The sequence below is a fragment of the Notamacropus eugenii genome, chromosome 2 (genome assembly GCF_028372415.1).
Source record: "Notamacropus eugenii isolate mMacEug1 chromosome 2, mMacEug1.pri_v2, whole genome shotgun sequence".
NCBI classification, from domain to species: domain Eukaryota; kingdom Metazoa; phylum Chordata; class Mammalia; order Diprotodontia; family Macropodidae; genus Notamacropus; species Notamacropus eugenii.
The window spans coordinates 2,608,308-2,624,416 of record NC_092873.1 but is presented as its reverse complement, the minus strand read 5'-3'; the positions used below and the strand labels follow the sequence as shown (position 1 = coordinate 2,624,416).

The window sequence follows — 16,109 nt, the reverse complement described above, 5'->3', positions numbered from 1 at the left end:
ATTCCCCCTCAAATGTATTGTCAAGCCCTTTTAATTCTGCCTCAACATTTGTCCTAATTGTTTTCTTCTCTGCTCACATGGCCAATTTCTTGGTTCAAGCTCTCATCACCTCTCTCCTAGACTCATATCATAGCCTACTAAATGGATGCCCTATGTCCAGTCTCTCTCCTTTCCAATGCATTTTCCATTCAACTGTTGATATAATCTTCTCCAATGCTCACACTCCATCTCCCCCTTCCATACACTTTGCACAAGACATTCTCCATCACTGGTATTCATGCCTACAGTTCTCTCTCTGTGTACCCTAACTTCCTTCAACTTTCAGTCAAATGTCATCTCCTCAAACACAACTTCCCTATTGCACAACAGATGATAAAGCTCTTTCTGTACTCAGCTTATCTTGTTTTCACTTCTCAGTGAAAACTCCCTCCCCAGTAGAATAGAAATTCCTTGAAGGCAAGTGTGTGTCATGTTTGGCTTCATGCCCCTAGTGCCAAGTCCTTGGTAGGCAACTGGAAAATTAGAGAAATTCCCCAGAAATGATCATGGATCTATTGAAGTATGGAAGAGATAGCAATCTAAGAAGGAGCTGTGGGAGTATTAAAATGAAATCCCTAAAGGCTTCATCTTAATACTCCCACAACTCCTTCTTAGATTTAATCCTTTAATCCTGGGCTGAGATAGAATTTTTCACTTTTACATATGATTTTCTCAGGAATTTTTTCAAAATCTGGACTGGATTACATCCCCAGGAGGAATGAATTCTTAGTTTATGCTGGAGCCTCTGGCATAGAGAACAGGTCATTGTAAGTAGGTAATTTGTTCCAGGAGTAATGCACTAGATCTACCAAAAAGAAGAAGAGGGACTGAGGACTTTACTTAAAAGTGAGAGTAGAAAACAAGAGGAACTTTGCAGTGACTAGCAGAAAACATTCAGTGTTTATTTTTCTGCTGTGCGTCACAAAGCACTTTTACCTTCTCTGCGGGCTGTCCATCCCGCAGAGAAGGTAAAAGGGCTGGACTGGCAAGTGCGTTCCTACTTTATGATCTAATAGGACGAATAACATGCTCCTTAGAAAAATGGAAGAAATACTTCAAGGAAAAAAGAAAGAAACAAGAAAATGGATGTGAAAGAGGCATCGGGAACTTTTCTGCTTAACCCAAATCAGCAGGTTGGAATGTAAAAGATTATGACTCAGAGCTTCCTCTGATAGACCACTGAATGTCTGGATTTCCACAACTATTTAGGATGGGATCTTTCTGTAGATGGGGAAGCTGGATCATTTTAGGAGGAATCAGCTCCTTCTGCTCTAAGGAATAATAAAGAGAATTGACAGGTGGTATTGAAAGAGAAATCCTCAATTCATTGTTAGAGGACAAATACAAACACAGTACTGATTAATAATGATAACAATAACAATGGACATTTATACTACATGATTTAAAGTTTGCAAAGAGTTTTAAATCCATTGTCTCAATGGAACTGCACAATAGTCCTGTGATTTAGGATTGTCAATAGAAATGATTTATAGGTCAGGAAACTGAGACTCGGAGAGATCATGGGACTTTTGTATGGTCCTAACACTAATAAGCAGGATTTAACTTCAGGCCTTTAAGCTCAACACTCTTGTACTCTGTCCTGCTGAGTGGTCCTAAGGGAGCCCTTTTTTGATCTGATGTGGACAATTAAGAGGGCTCCTAACTCCTTGAGATATACCCCTGGAATGTAGTGGTGATCATCTTAACATTTGTCAAACCTGATAATCTCGCCCAATCCAAGTTATTCATGTAGGATTGTGTGATATTGACAAGGATAATTTCTACATCTTACTAGGTCCAGACAGAAAAATATTTTCATTAATGATGTCAATGGAAAATAGGGGATTCAGAAAACAGAACTGGACTTAGGGCAGTGAATAACTGACTAGGAAGACGGTAATCTGGATAAGATCAGAATTTCTGGACTATAGCTTGAAATATAAGAATGGTAATTTCCTGAATAGGGATGAAGTCTTCTTGATAATGGCTATTAAATTCACACACACACACACACACACACACACACATACATACACACAAATCATTTATTGCTAAGTCACTTCAGTTATATCTGACTCTCTGTGATCCCATTTGGAGTTTTCTTGGCAAAGGTTTTGAAGTGGTTTGCCATTTCCCTCTCTGGTTCATTTAATGGATGAGGCAACTGAGGCAAACAGGGTTAAGTGAATTGCCCAGGGTCATACAACTAATAAATAAGTGTCTGAAGTTGGATTTCAACTCAAGAAGATGAGTCTTCCTGACTTCAGGCCCAGCATTCTATCCACTGCACCACCTAACTGCCTATACACAAATATATGTGTAATATTTATGTACATGTTCATTTTTTTTAGATTTCAAAGATTCCAAGGTAATGTATATATATATGCATGCATACATATTTGTACATATGTATGTATACATATATAAACATATTATGTATATATATATACACACACACAAACACACTTATGTCTATATAAGTAGACATAGATGCATGTCTCTGTATACATTCACCTAAAGTCTCTAAAATCTAATAAAAATCTTCAAATATAAAAAAAGGTGATAAACATAGGAGTGGAAGTTAAGAAAAATCTGATAACTTAGAGAATTTCAATATAAAAAAAAACAGGAGATGAGAGGTTAAGTCGGTCATGAGAGACAGTATTCAAGAAGAATTTAGCAGCAAAACCCATGATGTCAGATGCCTATAAGCTAGGGCAAAAAGTATTGGCACTAAATGGGGTCAACTAGAGTTTCTGATGAGACGATGAAAATTCAGCCTTCCATTTTGCTTAGAATTGCTGGTATGTGATTCATAACTGGGACCTAAATCCAAGGGCCTTGACCCCATCTAGAAGGAGAAAGATGGATAAAAGTTGGGTTGGAGTAATATTATATATTACAGCATATAGTTAGGTCCAAGATCCAGAAGGAGAAGCATGGTGGGGCCCATTTGAATGAGGATCAACACAGAAACCAAAGTGAAATTGTCATGGGAATATACTATTGACCTCCTAGATAGAAGGTGGCATTAAATGAGTTTGGAGGCTCCTACCTGTGACATTTTAGCATTGAGACACTTCAACTATTCAACCCTGTTGGTGTTTTCTCACTTCCCAAAGTCAAACAGGTTGATAGATTTTTTTATTTGCTCTAATAACAAAATCTTCTTTCCCTGAATCATGTAACCTACAGGGGGACATCCTGTTCTGGACATTATCAAAATGCCTAATAAGGAGAATATGAAATTTAGATAGAGAAGGGATTTTAGAGACTATCACACAATACATCCCTTCATTTTACAGATGAAGAAACTGAGGCACTTTGCAGTCACATAGGTAGTATCTGAAGCAATCTTTGAGCCCAGATGTTCCTAACTTCAATTCCAACATTCTATCTACTACTCCATGTTGAAGCCTAACTGCTAGCATCTCTGAGGACAATTGATCATTTTATTAAATCGATGTTAAATTGATGATAGTGAAGAAGAATGTTAGGCAGAATCTGACATAAATCCTACATTATGGTAGAGCAGATTTCAGGGGGTTCAGAGGATGGATAGCTAGTACCTGATGGTCTTTAATTCTGTAGGGAAAACCTACCCCCCCCCCCCAAATGATGGAAAGTGCTTAACAATGAAATTTGGGAGGCCCAGAAAGGAATTTTTCCAAGCAGGAACAAAAAAGAAGCCGCATTAGGAGATCAATGTGACAGCACTGAGAATTCATTAATGAGCTATAATTTTCCAAAGACATGTACAGAAGTAAGGGCAGGTAGGTGAGGAAGAATACAGAACAGAAAAGCACAGTCTTGTAAGAAATATGTTGGGAGTGAGCCGAGGCTGGTGAAGAATGCTAAAGACAATAGCAAGGGTTGTTTTTTTTTAAATTTTATTTTAAAGTGTGTTGGACAGAAGAGGACAGTTAACAATGGGATAGGATTGCTTCTCAGGGTGAGTGGGATGAAGACCACAGTCAGGGTCCAACAAAAGACCGAACTAGTTGACCCCTCATTTATTTCAATTTTCTCTTCCAAGGACAGTGATGCTGGGACAGAGCTAAAGTGACTAACTGAGTTAAAACCCAGAAGAGGGGAAGATCTGGAGGGCACCTTGCTCCTTCACTGACAAAGTCAAAAGGCTCAGACAAGGACTGTACATTTAGAACAGAAGGGAACCTTAGAGGCAATCTTGTCCAACCCCTTCATTTTAGGGATATGCTGATTGAGACCCAGAGCCCTCAGATAATGAGTTCAGGCTCAGTCACTCTAGCCATCAAGTGCTTACTGTTTGCTAGGTTCTAGAGATAACTGAAAGTTAGGGAAAAAAAAGACCCAACTCTAAAGGAGCTCATACTCTAATGGGGGAGAGAGGATTTGAACTGTCATAATACATCTTCAGGACCTAAAGCTGGTAGATATGATCGACAAGCTGCTATCAGTAATCTTCATCATTTAAATTAAATTTTATTTTTTAATGAATAAAATATATTTCAGAATTAGAAGTTTTAGAATTGATATTCAGGGGAAAAGATTTCTCTCTGTCTCTGTCTCTATGACTCTCTGTCTCTCTGTCTCTCTATCTCTCCCTCCACCAATGGAAAAAAATAGAAAAAATCCTTGTTACAAATATTCCTAGTCAAGCAAAATAAATTTCTTTATTGGTCATGTTCAAAATCTCAAAATATCCCATTCTGTACCATATTCAGCCACCTTTCTGTCAGGAGATGGTAGAAGCTTCATTATTGGTCCTCTGAAGTTATGATTGAGTTGATCAGAGTTCTTAAGCCTTTCTAAGTTATTTATTATTATTCCAGTGTGGTTATTGTGTAACTTATTCCCTCTGTTCTGTCAATGGTCTTTGAAAGAACTTAGAACAGAGGCTCAGAGAAGCTATTTTTTGTCTTCTGATGGCACTTTATTTAAAAACTTTGATGCGTTAATATAGGCAGATTCCAGGTGGCCAACTTTGCAGCAGCCCAGGTGAGCATGAATTGTCATAAGATCTCTCAAAGTATTTGTATCTTCCAAAGTATCACAGGGGCTGATGACCCAAACCTTCTGATTTTGTACCTGCATCTGATGACCTCTCTGTTTCTCCAGGGGACCTTCTGCCTCAGGGTCCAAGGTCACAGAATTTCAGAGTTTGAGAGGTTCTCAGCAGACACTGGTCTAACACAAGCTAAAACTGTTATGATTGATATACCTGTTAGATAATCATTCAACCTCAACTTGATAACGTCCCCTTTAGGGCAGGGAGTTCTATTCAGGGACGAATAATTGTGAGCAACTTTTCTTCTGACATGAAGCTTTAATTTACGCCTCTGTAACTTCTACCGATTGTTTAATGACCAAATAGAACAAATTCAATCTCTCTTGCATGTGGCAGTCCTTCAAACCCTTGAAGGCAGCTCTCATACTCTCCAGGTTTCTATTTCTCCAGTATATCACTCACAGATCTCCATACATAAAGGACTGACAGCCCTCCTCTGGACTCTCTAGCTTCTCCATGACCTTAAATTGTGGCACCCAAAACTCAACATAATTCTCCAGACGAGATCTGAGGAGGGTGAAACACAGTGGGACTATCAGTTTCTTATTCCTGGTAGCTATCTATGTCTCTCAATGTAGCCTCAGGTCACAGTAGAATCTTTTATTTTGCCTGCAACATCCAACTGCTGACTCATATTTAGCTTACAACCCACTAAAACACTTGGGCCTTTCCCACCCCCACTTCTCTCTTTCAGATGTCACCTCTTTATACAATCAAGAATTCTTGCTTTTAGGCATATGGTTAATGAAGATGGACTGACCAATGACTCTTCTGGTAGCATCCCAGTCAGTGGTTCTTACTACATTGGAATGAGTATATCAACCAGCTCAGGTACTTGGAGAACACCATTTGCACGTAGCAGACACAAACCATTTCTGCTTTGCAGAAGCACAAGTAGGGATCGTAGGTATTGTTGTCTGGATCCCATTTTCCAAATTGAGAAAGAGAATCTGGTATTCTTAGAAGGTCCCTTTCAGTGAATACTATTTAGGTGTTTACAGTAGTATTCTATTTCTTTGTGACCCCATTTGGGGTTTTCTTGGTAAATATCCTGAAGTAGTTTGCCATTTCCTTGTCCAGTGCATTCAACAGATGAGGAAACTGAGGCAAATATGGTTTAGTGACTTGACCAGGGTCACATAGTGAGTGTGTCTCCAAGGTCAGGTTTAAACTCAAGAAGATGAGTCTTTCTGACTCCAGGCCTGGCACTCTATCCACTGCAAAATCTAGCTGCCCTTCAAGTGAATTGATAAGAACATTTGGCAAGGGGTTTGAATCAGATATATTTCCTCATTTAGATGTAACATACTCCACTGGCCTGGTAACATGTTGAGTATATTTAGCAATGACTTATTTTACCCATAACAAAGTCTGAAGAAAAGAAGCATGGGGGTATATGTGTAATAGTCTTGCAACAGATGGAGTTCATAGACCTTGGTCTTGGGACCAGATGGTCAGTGGAATACCTTTCTATAGGATATGGAGTTCTCTGGTTACTGTTTACTTCTTTGGTTCAAGGTAATAGAAGTGTTTATGATACTGCTGTATGTGTCCTACAATGATCACATTCATCATTCCTTTGGATTAAAATAGATTGTGACATTGGTAGGTGGGTCAGGAAAGCTCCCTACGTGTTATACCTAGAACTTCATTCAGTGGTCTGGCAGCATGGAAATCTATTCATTTACTCCATTTTCTTGGATCTTGACTCTCAACCTCTCTGCTGCTACTAATGTGCTATGTGACCTTAGGTAAGTTATTTCTCCATTCTGGACCTGCTTTCTTTTCTGTAAAATGGAATGGCTAGACTAGAAGATCACTAAGATTTAATATTTATTACTATTTCTCTAAACCTCTGTTATCTTAACCTATAAGGTATGGGAAGTAATACTATATTACCTACATAATGGGGGAATATGAAGCTCTAACTCAGTTCATAAGAGGTTTTAATTATGCTGTAGTGGATAATCAGGAATATCTGGGCTTCTTGTCTTTGACACATTCCAGTTGTGTGACCACTGGCAAGTCACTAAGCTTTCAAAGTGCCTCCCGTAAGTATCTAAGGCTATAAATTGCAATTAAGTAGGAAATTGTTAAGCCACACCAGTAGAGATTAGCAGATGAATTTTCCAGTACAGTGTTCCATTTCCTGATGAATTCACAGGCCCTGATCCTTCTCTCATCTCCCCACTATGTGGAAACATTATAATGACACATACACATTATCTATAGCCACCACCACCATTATTGTTATCATTAATGTTGTTCTAATAATTATGTTAAAAATTGGAAGTTCTATTTCTTTTAGAAGTTTTTGGAAGGATTATTTCAGCACTCCTATTCATCTTTCCAAATTTCTCCCTTGGTTTGTCACATCCATTTAAGTCATGCTTAAGCAAGAAAGCAGATTTACTTTTTGACAAGATGCTTCTCTGGACCAAACCAGTAGCAAACAAGACCTGAGTCATGAGCAACTTTTTCTCATGAATTTCAGTGCATCTTTGACCTCCTTGTTTCTCAGGCTGTAGATCAGGGAGTTTAGCATGGGTATGATGATGCCATAAAAGATAGAGGCCACCTTATCATTTTCCTCAGATTCACTGGAAGAAGCCAGCAAATATATGTAAGAGAGTTCTATTTAAAATGGTCATGGCTGTCAGATGGGAAGCACAGGTGGAGAAGGCTTTGTGTCTCCCTGAAGCAGAGTGCATTTTCAAGATAGCAACCAAGATGTATGCATAGGAGAAGAATATAACCAGCAAAGTGCTTGTTAGGTTGAAGCCTACGTTGATCATTAACAACATAACATTCAGGTCAATAATGGAACAGGAGAGGGCTAGGACTGGGGGATCACAATCACAATCACAAAAAAAGTGATTGACTGTACTGGAATTACAGAAAGATTGCAAAGAAAGAAAGGAGACATGTACAGTGGCAGTCAGGGATCTTATGAAATAGGACACAGAGACCAGGGGGATACAGACCCTTCGGGACATGACCAATGGATAACGTAATGGGTAACAGATGGGTTCATAACGATTTGTGTCTGTGACTGCAAGGAGATAAACTTCAGTGGTGGCAAATAGCCCGGGAATATGCAATGGTATCAGACATCTGGAGAACAAGATAGACTTGTGAGAAATGAGGAAATTTTTTAAAATCTTGGGAATGATAGCTAAGGTATAACACAAGTAAATGCAGGACAGGTGTTGGAGGAAAAAATACATGAGGGTGTGAAGGTAGGAGTCAGTACTAATGAGAAGGATCATACCAGCATTGCCCAGCAGAGTTGTTACATAGATGATGAAGAACCCAAGGAAGAGGACATACTGCATCTCTTGCTGAACAAAACATTCTAGCAGAATGAATTGTCCCCACAGTGCTGTTCACTTGTGTCATGGCTATCATGTCATCTGCAGGTGAAGGACAGAATATGACCACGGTGAGATTGCTGTTACTCAGATTTAGGAATAAAATGCCCTCAAATTTTATGTTGCTTTCTATCTTTCTGAAATCTAATTTTGTTGATGTCATTAATAAATATATGTATATTATATATATATAAATACATACATATATTTATACACACATATGTGTGTATACCTTTATTTCCAAATATATCCCTATTCCCATCCTCTATCCAATGAAATGTCCTTTATTATAGTTAGGAAAGGAAAAATGACTCAACAAGTTTACTCAATATATCAACTGTGTCTGACAATGCAGGAACATTTTTTTCCTTCCTTATCAACTTGATTTAAATTGAGCTACAACACATTAGGCATGTAAGTCTTATAGAATAGTGAATAGAACTCATGATGAGCAGTTAAGTTACAACACTTGAGTTCAAATCTTGTCTCATAGTCTTATTACCTGAATGACCAGAGGAAAATTATTTAAACTGAGAGACTGAATCCTACATCTCTGAAATAGAAATAATAATGCCTCAGAGAGGTGTGTTCTTAAGAATACATTCTGTAAACCTTAAAGGATTATATAAATATGAGGTTGTTTTTGGATTGGCTGCCATTGAGTACACAATGTTACCTGAACTGTGACCTAATAGAGATTTGTTATGGGTTTTGTTAACTGCGAAACTTTGAATAATAGAACTTTTCACTAAACTTTTTTTTCCTACAAAATTCAACTCTTTGCACTTCCAGGGCTTAGTAGAGTGACTGGATCATAGGAAATGATTAATAAATACTTGTTGATTGAACAAATCAGAGTCCATATTTGAAAAGATGAACTACAACGAAGTTGAGTAAGACTTAAAGAAATACAAACAGCTAGATACAATTATATACCATACCAACTACTCTTTAACTATTCAAATCAGCACTTGATCCATCACTTTTTATTTCTATGACAATTAAAAATTGACCATTAACATTGTGTTTGTCCTTCATTGCCGAAGAAGACCATGCCATCAAAGAAATGATGACATGACTTGCACTTGATTTGTTTTGAGTGAGGGAGAACTGTGCAGGTCACCAGCCTCACTTCTCCTCCAAAGCCATCTGAATCCAGTGTATGCTTCAGGAATTTCAGGCAGATACATGTCAAAAGTCCTTGGAACACCTAGTACAGTGCTTTGCTTGTATCAGATGCTTAGCAAATCTTCACTTTTCTTTGAGTTCTGTTTAGGCATTACAACTCTCTCCACTTTTTAAATATTTACTAATTGGTAAGCATCCAAGGAATTCTTTATCATAGATTAATTATTTTCATAAGCTTTTGCAATCTTTTTATGGTCTGTTCAGGGAGATATTCTACCTTCTCTGTAGGAGGTGTGCAGTTACTAGAATCCTGAACCCACTCTAGTTATCTACTCACAAACACATTTGTGGAGACCACAATCTGTTATTTAAACAGAATTATAAAATATTTTCTTCCTATGTAAACTCAGGGAAGCAGCAGACGGTAAGGGAGGCAGTGTGGGACAATCTAATGAGGAGAACATTTGGAACCAGAAGACCTGGGTGTGAATGCTGCAAACTCTCTCCTTCCTGCCAAGGAATCATTGGACAACTATTTTTTCTCTAGAATTCAATTTCTTCATCTTTTAAGTACATGTCGGTTGGACAAGAGGTCTGGGCCCATAGTCAGGAAGACCTGAGTTGAAATCTGGCTTCAGACAGTTAGTAGTTATGTGACACTGCTCAAGTCACTTCACCTCTGAGTCAGTTTCCTCATTTGTCAAATGGAGATGCCAAGGTTGCTGTGAAAATCAAATGAGATCATATGAGAAAGTGCTTAACGCAATGCCTGACATAAGGTAGATGCTTAATAAATGCATATTCCCTTTCCTCTTCCTTTCTAAATCTCATTATTCCCTGAAGCTGTTGTTTCTTCAGGTGCTTTCCTCCCTCCTCTATGGAAACCTTATAAGGCCTGATATACCTAAGTCTGATCTTTAGTCTAAGGAAAGAGAAAATCAGATCCCTAAGTTCTGTGTTTGCCTGGGCAGTTGAGATAATATTTTTCAGAAATGTCAGGATTCTGAGAATGGACGATGTTTAACCATACGCCTGAACTTTAGTTCTGTTGTGAGTTTTCAGGCAGATGACCCTGAAGACTCCTTGTAACTAATACGCTATGCATTATGCACTGAAATGAGGGTTACCTCCTTCACAGTAGTTCTCTTAAAAATAGATATACTTATCCCATCCTAGGATTCTTTACATAGGATGTGGGGTTGGGCTTCTAGATAAAAGGGGCTTTCAGTACCTGTGTACTGTTAATAATAATATTGAGATGTGGCCAATATTTCTGTTATTTCCAGTTTAATTTTTGAAACTATCCAAAAGCCACTTAAAGTCTATTATGGGAAATAAGGTAGGGGATAGAAAAACAGAGAATCTGGATAAAAATGAGAGTATAAAACTGCCAAGCAGATATTCTTGTGCTTGGTAGCCTGGCTTTTAAAAGTGGCTTCCAGATGGGATATGAAACCATGGGGGAGTGGTGGTGGTGATAAAGTAGAAAAGAGTCCAGCCCCCAGTGACTGCTCTGAAGGTAATAGTCTTTACTGACCTTTGCACAGTCTAGTCTACTAATTAAAAAATTAATATTCAAATGAAAAAATCCATTACTTTGGTGATTTGCCTTATGGACTAGACAACCATGGCACAAGTCTAAAGAAAGGCACCTCCTACTGATAAGGATGTGGACATTGTATGGGCTTCATAAGGATCTCTTGAATTGAATAGTATAAGAGATGAGTGTCAAAGGGATGTTTGGGTTCAGAGAATCACAGAATGATAAAGCAAGAAGATTTCAAAGAAATTGAGTTATTAGGTTAGAGATGGAATGTATCTTAGAACATACAAAATCAGACCTAAGAGAAAGGACTTCAAATGTAGAACATATAATGTTAGAATGAGAAGGTACCATAAAAAAATTAACCCTTAGAATTATAGAGGAGAAAACTGAAGGAGGGCAAATGATTTGTTCAAAGTCACACTAAAGTTGATCTCTGAAGTGCTGGAACTGGTAGCTAGGGTTCCTGTATTTGGACCAGTACTTTTTGAATTATCCCCTGCACCTTTCTTAGGGACAGTTAAGTGGGACAGTGGATAGAGTGCTGGGCCCAGCATCAGGAAGACCCAAGTCCTAATCAAACTCTTGATACTGGGCAAGTCATGTAACCCTGTTGGCCTCAGTTTCCTTCTCTGTAAAATGAGTTGGAGAAGGAAATGACAAACCACTCCAGTATCTTTGTCAAGAAAACTCAAAATGGGGACTATGAAGAGTCATCCATGACTAAAAATGACTGAACACTGAAAACAACAATGCCTTTCTTAGGGGATGTGTAAACTAATACTAGAAATGTGATTCTACTATTTGCATCAGGGCTATTTCTTCCCACTTTTTTTCAAATATCATTTTCTTAAACAAAAGTATATGTAAACTGAGGGTCAGAGAGGCTAACTTACCCAGTGTAACCTGAGGGATGTATTTGGAGTCAATGCTTCAGTATAGCATAGATCTAAGCAGGAAGGCCAATGATACTATCTCTTCATTTTACAGATGAAGAAACTGAGGCTAAGAGCTCTAACTTGTGTGGGAGCTCTAGAACATTGACTCAGGGCACTGGAATATTATGTGGTTTTTGGGTGGAGCAGGCTTCCTCTTGATGCAGTCCCTGAGCCTAGAGCATTATGATCCTCTGTACACCTGGATCCTCAGTATTAGCTGTTCCTTAAATGCCCATTATCTTTCTCCCATTCCATGGTCTACACCCAATGATCAGAATACTAGTCCACCACCACCTCACATCCCTTCTTGGTGACTGTATTCACACTCAGGTTGTCACCTTTTTTCTGCTACCAATCCACACCCTGCCATTTCCTACTCACCTACTAATTTTTGTAACACTTTTTGCCCAAGGCTGAAGACTTCCCTCCTAGTTATCAATCTCCCCAGAGTGATCAGTGCCTTATCCAGAGTAACATTTTAATCTCCATTCCTCTTGTTTCCAAATCTATCTCTGCTCCTGAAATCTTTCTTTCTGTTGATGGCATCCCAATGCTGCCCATCCCCCAGGCTCAGCATCTGAGTGTCCTCTGTGACTCTCCCTTTCCCTCATCCAGTGTCCAATAAGTTGTCAACTCCAACCAGTTCTACTGTTTAACCACCTTTGATCTGTTACCTCTTCTGTCTCCTCACATAGCCATCTCACTAGGCCTCCGTCCCCAGACTACTATATTAACCTCTTAATGATGCTCTCTGCTTCAAACATCTCCCTTTATCAATCCATCTTCCACTCAGCTGTCAAAATAGCCTGCCTCAGGCATGGTCTCACAGTGCCACTCCTCTCATCAAAACCACCCTGTAGCTCCTTATTACCCAGAGTAGAAAATACAAACTCTACTCTGACATATAAGACTCCGTTATGTATTTCCATTGTCCCCATTTTCAACATTACTCCCTATCACTGACATTGTATTTTGACTACACTGCCTTTCCCTAAACTGAATTTTCAATTCCCACCCCTACTCCATGCTTATGAGCAAGCCCACAATCCTGTAGGGTTTATAATGCACCTGCCTCTTCCCTCCCCTTTCTGAATCTTTCTGTTCCTTCAAGAATTAGCTCATGCGGGGGTGGAGCCAAGATGGCGGAGTAGAAAGACTCACATACACAGAGCTCCTAACGCACAGCCCATAGAACATCTGTAAAAAAGAACTCCCGGCAAATTCTGCAGCAGCAGAGGCCACAGAATGGTGGAGTGGAGGAGATTTCTGTTCCAGAGAGCCCTGCAAACCTCTCGCAAAAGGTCCGTCGCGCTGCGGACATGGAGTCCAGCCCAGCCCTGCCATCGCTGCTCAGGCGCCGAGAGGAGCAGATCTGAGCGGGCTTCGGGGACAGAATCTCCAGTGGCCACGCAGGTCCCTCCACCCACAGGTGACGGGGGTCGGTGAGAGGGTCTCTTTGGTGGGTCAAGAGGGGAGTGGGGTGCCCCCATAACTCAGGGCCACCTCAGGAGGCAGCAGAAGAGGAGGCGGCAGACCTGTGCTCCCCAAGCAGGCAGGAGCCCATTGTTGAAGGTCTTTGCATAAACCCCCTCAGGGAACTGAGCCAGAGAGGCGGCCTTGCCCCCACCTGAGCAGCTGAACTTAATCTCACACTGACTAGCAGCCCTGCTCCCGCCCAAAGCCCTGAGGCTGGAAAACAGCATTTGAATCTCAGACCCCAAGCCCTGGCTGGGAAGATCTGGAGGGGAAGTGGGTGTGAAGAGAATATTCAGAAGTCAAGTCACTGGCTGGGAAAATGCCCAGAAAAGGGAAAAGAAATAAGACTATAGAAGGTTACTTTCTTGGGGAACAGGCATTTCCTCCCTTCCTTTCTGATGAGGAAGAACAATGCTTACCATCAGGGAAAGACACAGAAATCAAGGCTTCTGTATCCCAGCCCACTCAATGGGCTCAGGCCATGGAAGAGCTCAAAAAGGATTTTGAAAATCAAGTTAGAGAGGTGGAGGAAAAGCTGGGAAGAGAAATGAGAGACATGCAGGCAAAGCATGAAAAACAAGTAAATACCCTGCTAAAGGAGACCCAAAAAAAATGCTGAAGAAAATAACACCTTGAAAAATAGGCTAACTCAATTGGCAAAAGAGGTTCAAAAAGCCAATGAGGAGAAGAATGCTTTCAAAAGCAGAATTAGCCAAATGGAAAAGGAGGTTCAAAAGCTCACTGAAGAAAATAGTTCTTTCAAAATTAGAATGGAACAGATGGAGGCCAATGACTTTATGAGAAACCAAGAAATCACAAAACAAAACCAAAAGAATGAAAAAATGGAAGATAATGTGAAATATCTCATTGGAAAAACAACTGACCTGGACAATAGAGCCAGGAGAGACAATTTAAAAATTATGGGACTACCTGAAAGCCATGATCAAAAAAAGAGCCTAGACATCATCTTTCATGAAATTATAAAGGAAAACTGCCCTGAGATTCTAGAACCAGGGGGCAAAATAAATATTGAAAGAATCCACCGATCACCTCCTGAAAGAGATCCAAAAAGAGAAACTCCTAGGAACATTGTGGCCAAATTCCAGAGTTCCCTGGTCAAGGAGAAAATATTGCAAGCAGCTCGAAAGAAACAATTCAAGTATTGTGTAAATACAATCAGGATAACACAAGATCTAGCAGCTTCTACATTAAGGGATTGAAGGGCATGGAATAGGATATTCCAGAAGTCAAAGGAACTAGGACTAAAACCAAGAATCACCTACCCAGCAAAACTGAGTATAATACTTCAGGGGAAAAAAATGGTCTTTCAATGAAATAGAGGACTTTCAAGCATTCTTGATGAAAAGACCAGAGCTGAAAAGAAAATTTGACTTTCAAACACAAGAATGGAAGAGAAGCATGAAAAGGTGAATAGCAAAGAGAAGTCATAAGGGACTTACTAAAGTTGAACTGTTTACATTCCTACATGGAAAGACAATATTTGTAACTCTTGAAACTTTTCAGTATCTGGGTACTGGGTGGGATTACACACACACATGCACATGCACACACACATAGAGACAGAGTGCACAGAGTGAATTGAAGAGGATGGGATCATATCCTAAAAAAATGAAATCAAGCAGTGAGAGAGAACTATATTGGGAGGAGAAAGGGAGAAATGGAATGGGGCAAATTATCTCTCATAAAAGAGGCCAGCAAAAGACTTCTTAGTGGAGGGATAAAGAGGGGAGGTGAGAGAAAAACATGAAGTTTACTCTCATCACATTCCACTAAAGGAAGGAATAAAATGCACACTCATTTTGTATGAAAACCTATCTTACAATACAGGAAAGTGGGGGATAAGGGGATAAGCAGGGTGGGGGGGATGATGGAAGGGAGGGCATGGGGAGGAGGGAGCAATTTGAGGTCGACACTCATGGGGAGGGACAGGATGAAAAGAGAGAATAGAAGTAATGGGGGGCAGGATAGTATGGAGGGAAATATAGTTATTCTTATACAACACGACTATTATGGAAGTCATTTGCAAAACTACACAGATTTGGCCTATATTGAATTGCCTGCCTTCCAAAGGGAAGGGGTGGAGAGGGAGGGAGGTAAAGAAGTTGGAACTCAAAGTTTTAGAAACAACTGTCGAGTACTGTTCTTGCCACTAGGAGATAAGAAATAACAGGTAAAGGGGTATAGAAAGTTATCTGGCCCTACAGGACAAAAGAGAAGATGGAGACAAGGGCAGAGAGGGATGATAGAAGAGAGAGCAGATTGGCGATAAGGGCAATTAGAATGCTCGGTGTTTTGTGGGGGGAGGGGACAAAAGGGGAGAAAATTTGCAACCCCCAATTTTTTTTAAATGAATGTTAAAAGTTAAATAGAAAAATAAAGAAAAGAAAAAAGAGGAAAAAAAAATTAGCTCATGCACCACTCGCTGCTTTGGTGTCCCCAAACCAAGGCATTTTCCTTGTCCTCCCATTTTCCCAGAACACTTTCTTTTGATCTCTCCTTTGCCTCCAGTTATTTCCAATGCCACATACTTATCTTTATATATG

The 16,109-nt window shown here is 39.7% G+C and overlaps 1 long non-coding RNA gene and 1 pseudogene across 1 annotated transcript in view; one reads left to right on the top strand and one right to left on the bottom strand.

The window, feature by feature from the left end:
• Window positions 1-16,109, top strand: part of LOC140524246 (uncharacterized) — a 173,146-nt gene that overhangs the window by 95,641 nt on the left and 61,396 nt on the right. The gene's annotated exons all lie outside the window — the stretch shown is intronic.
• On the bottom strand, window positions 7,554-8,488 carry LOC140523301 (putative olfactory receptor 5AK3; annotated as a pseudogene).